The sequence below is a fragment of the Mirounga leonina genome, unplaced genomic scaffold (genome assembly GCF_011800145.1).
Source record: "Mirounga leonina isolate KUSES-001 unplaced genomic scaffold, KU_Mleo_1.0 Mir_129, whole genome shotgun sequence".
Taxonomy (NCBI): Eukaryota; Metazoa; Chordata; class Mammalia; order Carnivora; family Phocidae; genus Mirounga; species Mirounga leonina.
The window spans coordinates 73,989-79,988 of NW_023270323.1; positions in this window are offsets into that span (position 1 = coordinate 73,989).

Consider the following 6,000-nt stretch of genomic DNA (forward strand, 5'->3'; position numbering starts at 1 on the left):
AGGTAAATGCCTCATAAGAGGATACCTACCTTCCCTCACCTCATGACTTCTCTGCCAATAAATAAGTTCAAGTCTCACCCTGACTAGGAAAATAATTCACCAAAATAATCACAGTATGTGGCTCACATGTATCAGCAAGAACTGGAAAAACATATTGAAAATCAATCATGAGCATGCTGGACCAAGGGAACAGAATATAAGGGAGAGGTCGTTGATATGGGTACAATCTGTAACTCAGGATTGAATCCCTGAGAAGAACACCTGCAGTCAGTTCTGGGCTACTGGGATGGTTCCTCAAAGCTTGGGGGTGGTGGTGGAAATAATGGCCTACAACAAATGAGGTACAGATGCCGGAATTGCTTTGGCAAAGTACCAAAAGTCAAGAGGCTCAGAGAAGGTGGCATGTTACAATGAATCTGACATAAAAATCTGAAAATCCACCAGATGACCATGTTCCTCAGTAGAATCCAGGGGGGTCACCCCTTTCACTAAAGCAGTAAGAAATGCACCAGTGGTTCAGAAAGAACCCACCATGCAGTAAATATATACACTATCAAATCCCCTAATCCTCCCCCATGCAGACAAACTAGCATAATTAGACACAGGGAGAGAAGAAATGCCCAGATCTTTCAAGAACTGTCAGATACAGAGTCTGAGATGACACTAGTACTAGGATAACCAAAATGCTAGCGTGTTCCCTTGTTAAAGTTTTGTGAAAGATGAGGCATTCCAGTTTATTGAAGAATTTACTGGGGGAAGAAGGGAATCAATAATTTAAAGGACTTCAAGACATTTTGTTTGAAAGCTTTTTCTCTGACCCCACATACTGCAGGTTGCTTTTCCAAATCTGAAAAATAAAAACATGAATTCAGGAATCTAGCCCCTTGGTTAAAGTTGTAAACTTGGCTAGAAAAACTAAAGTGTCCTTAACTTGTAGAACTTCATACGAGAAAATGTGCTTGGTTGCCTCCATGTACAAAGAAATAAATACTTCCCTTTCTCTGATTATTTTATGATTAACAAGTAATAATTTATACCAGGCTTGCAGAACGCATGAAAACTTGCATCGCAGTTCGGCCTGTCTTTGGAAGAACTACTACTTCATCCAGTGTCTGTACCACAACTTGCATTCCACCTCTATCATAATACTTGTCACCAAGACCAAAGTTACATACTGATTAATGTAATGGTCTGTGTTTTATCTATTTGGCCCATAACAAATTACTTCAGAACTTATGTCCCAAACAACCACATTTATTACCTGACAGTTTCTGGGGGTGAGCTTTTTGAGGAAAGCTTAGCTAAATGGAGCCAGTTCCTAGTCTATCATAAGGTTGCAGTGAAGATGGGAACTGGGACTGCTGTCATCAAAAGCTTGCCTGATGCAGCCATCAAAAGGAATGAAATCTTGACATTTGCAATGACGTGGATGCAACTGGAGGGTATTATGCTGAGCGAAATAAGTCAATCTGAGAAAGACATGTATCATATGACCTCACTGATATGAGGAATTCTTAATCTCAGGAAACAAACTGAGGGTTACTGGAGTGGTGGGGGGTGGGAGGGATGGGGTGGCTGGGTGATAGACACTGGGGAGGGTATGTGCTATGGTGAGTGCTGTGAATTGTGTAAGACTGTTGAATCACAGACCTGTACCTCTGAAGCAAATAATACATTATATGTTAAAAAAAAAAAAAAAGAAGAAGATAGCAGGAAGGGAAAAATGAAGGGGGACGGGAATCGGAGGAGAAGACAAACCATGAGAGACTCTGGACTCTGAGAAACAAACTGAGGGTTCTAGAGGGGAGGAGGGTGGGGGGATGGGTTAGCCCAGTGATGCGTATTAAAGAGGGCACATATTGAATGGAGCACTGGGTGTTATACGCAAACAATGAATCATGGAACACTACCTCAAAAACTAATGATGTAATGTATGGTGATTAACGTAATATAATAAAAATTTTAGAAAAGTAAAAGAAAAGAAAAGAAAACATTCTTTCAAAAAAAAAAAAAAAAAAAAGCTTGCCTAGGGCTGGATGAACTGCTTTCCAGGGCCTCATTCAGATGGTTGGCAAACGAGCACTGGCTCCTTACGAGGTCTCTCATTCTACCACCTTGACCTATTCGTATTGCTGTGTCCTCACAAGATAGAAGCTGACCTCTCCCAGAGCCAGTGATCCAGAGAGAGTGACAGAAGTCACAGTGTCTTTTATGACCTAGGCTTAGAAGTCACATACCATCATCTCTACAATATTCTGTTAATTACACAGGTTGGTCCTACTCAGCACTGCAGGCCAATTTGAAGTCTGGTTTACGAGATGGCTCCACCTCCCTACTAGTGCAATTGAGGGTAGCCCTGGATTTAGTTTAGTTTAGCATTTGTAAAAAGTGTCCTAGTTGGATACAATAAGGATTGTTGAGTTTAACTGAGACAGATTCTGTAGAATGGCAAAAATAAATAAGAAGATGGGGATCAGGGAAACAGTGCAATCTATGAAAATAGCCATCAACTCAACAAATGTACTGACTTTCCCAGGTTCAGGAATGCCAAAACCAGTTTCACTCTATTTATTGCCTTCTATGACACTAAACGTAGCTCAAGCTCAAGTTCAAATAAGCATTATTGAGCATGCTGAAAGCATACAAACTTAAACTGTCAAAGGTCCTTACCTTTGTCCTTTGCTATGCTTCAGTCAGGATTCAGTCAAGAGACAGAAACCATACCAGTTCATATAAGAAATTGTTAGGTAGCAATAGAGTTGGTTTATGAGGTGATTAAAAAGGCAAGAAAAGACTACCATGTAATAAAGGTAGCAATCCCAATAAACTGCTACACTCCTTAGGGTTGGGAGAACAAAAGGACAATGTTGGAATTATTAAAACAGAAGGTTGAGAGAGGGGCCCCACCGACCTGAGACTCAGACCTCGAGGAGGGGGCTCTGGCTAGCTGGGGTCTCTGAAGATGCATCATGGGCAACTTTTGCAAGGGCTGGAAAAACTTCTAACTGGATTTAGCTGCTGCTATGAGAGGATACTGCTGCTACTGGGGTGAAGAAATGATGCTGGGGTGATTCTGACAGGAAATGTAAGCATCAAAGAATAAATCAGGAAACTCACTGTGCACAAACAAGAAAGAGCAAGTCCTTCTTCCTTCTCTACCCTCCCAGTCTCCTCTCCTCCACAATCCCAGTGCCCCCTTGTTGGCAGAGAATAGAGTCAGCCAGCAAAGCAGAACAGTGGTTTATAAGAGTCCCAGCATCACAGAGCCAAGTGTACAAGGGGGGTTGGAGTTGAGAGAAAAGAGTTTAGTAACTTGGACACTGGGGGAACAAACAGTAACAAGACAGATGCCAACAATGCTGTCCACCATGTGTTATGCACTTGTAATCTTTGTGCATTTTTGTGTGTATCCAGAGATATTCCAGTCACATCCCTTTGGGTTTGTAAATAGGAAGCTATGTTCTATCAGATAAGGTTATGTCCAAGTATATATAAAGAACTTATACAAATTAATACCAAAAACCAAATAATCCAATTAAAAGTGGCATAAGACCTGAACAGACACATGAAAATATACTCAACATCACTGTCATCAGAGAAATACAAATCAAAACTATAGTGAGATATCACCTCACACCTATCAGAATGGCTAAAATCAAAAACACAAGAAACAACAGGTGTTGGTGAGGATTTGGAGAGAAAGGAACCCTCTCATGCAATGTTGATGGGAATGCAAACTAGTGCAGCCATGTGGAAAACAGCAGGGAGGCTCCTCAAAAAGTTAAAATCAGAACTACCCTATGGTCCAGTAATCACACTACTGGGTATTTAACCCAAAGAATACAAAAAACACCAATTCTTCTTTTTTTTAATTTGTTTTATTTAAATTCAGTTAATTAACATTTGGTGTATTATTACTTCAGTGACATTAGTTGTATGTAATACCCAGTGCTCATTACAACACGTGCCCTCCTTAATGTCCATCACCCAATCACCTCAGCCCCTCAACCCTCTTACTCCAGGAATCCTCAAAAAAACACTAATTCAAAAGGATATATGCACCCCTATCTTTATTGCAGCATTATTTACAATAGCAAAATTATGGAAACAGCCGAAGTGTTCAATGACAGATGATTAATGGATAAAGAAGATGTGGTGTGTGTGTATGTGTATATATAATATACATATATATTGAAAAATATAATGAAATATTACTCAGCCATAAAAATAATAAATCTTGCTATTTGCAACAACATGGATGGAACTAGAGAGTATAATGCTAAGTGAAATAAGTCAGGCAGACAAAGACAAATACCATATGATCTCACTCATATGTGGCATTAAAGAAACAAAACAAAGGGGAAGAAGAGAGAGAAAGGCAAACCAAGAAACAGACTCTTAACTATAGAGAACAAACTGATGGTTACCAGAGGGGAGGCTGGGGTGGGGGCATGGGTGAAACAGGTGATGGGGATTAAAAAGTACACTTACCGTGATGAGCACTGAATAATGTATAGAATTGCTGAATCACTATATTATACACCTGAAACTAATATAACACTGTATGATAACTATACTGGAATGAAAATTAAAAACTTAATGAAATTTTAAAAGAAAAGAAAAGGCTATATCCAGGCATAGCAACTAGAGGTGCAGCATGTGATAGGCCCTTAACATTCCCAAAGAATTTGCAGGAGCAGTGCCATGCTGTTTGAAAACACTGCTAGAGGTTCCACTTAGGCAGAAGTAGTCAGATCAAAGAGAAGGTAGTGGGGAAAGAAAACAACTATCACGACCACCCATGTACACGCACACGCACGCACACACACACACAAATACATACAGTAGGAACACAGGTAATGTCTCCAAATACAAAACACTTTCCATAAATACGTGCCAAGGGTCTCAGAGCAAAAGCCTAAACCAGCTACTCAAAGTGTGGACAGTGGGGGGCGCCTGGGTGGCTCAGTCGTTAAGCGTCTCCCTTCGGCTCAGGTCATGATCCCAGGGTCCTGGAATCGAGCCCCACATCAGGCTCCCTGCTCGGCGGGAAGCCTGCTTCTCCCTCTCCCACTCCCCCTGCTTGTGTTCCCTCTTTCACTGTGTCTCTGTCAAATAAATAAAATCTTTAAAAAAAAAAAAAGTGTGGACAGTGGACCAGTACAGGTCGAGGAACTCTTTGCTATCAGCCCATAACAAAGTAAATACCAAACTGAGAGTAAACATTTAGAAACTTCTGTAGCAGATGTGCTACAGAGTACTTTTATGTCTTTTGAATCTTTTAATTTTAATTTTTTAAATTTTATTTTATTATGATATGTTAGTCACCATACAATACATCATTAGCTTTTGATGTAGCGTTCCATGATTCATTGTTTTCGTGTAACACCCAGTGCTCCATGCAGTATGTGCCCTCTTTAATACCCATCACTGGGCTAACCAATCTAATAATAAAAATTAAGGCTTATTTTTGTCTTTGTCTTTATATTTTCCATTTCATTTTTCTAACAACTGGTTTTTATATTTTTTACAAAGTAAGTACCATCCCACTATGGACTGAAAATATAAACAGAAATCATTCTTCACTATGTATAACTTGAGAAACACTATCCTAAGCCAGAGACTTGCTGCAAATTGAATAGAAGCTACATTAACTAGCATGGCTTGGCCCCTGGGCATAGTCAGCTAGTGTTCCATGTCCATCATGGCCCAGGAAGCCTCCTGGGAGAGACAGTAGTTGGACAAGCTGAGGCCAGTGGACTGCCTCTAGGACCAGGAAGCAGTGGCATCTCTGTCCAGGCAGTCTGCTAAAAGGAGAAGATGCTGAAACTAAGGAGGGAAAGTCAAAGTGTTCATGACTATTGGCAGAACATGGCGCCATGCAGCTCTTCATAAGGAAATCTTCCAAGCAGCTACTTTACATTTTTAAGTGTTCAGCCATTATTTGCCATGAACACCCTGATGATCTTAAAAACTAGGGACATTTATTTTTGTAAATGT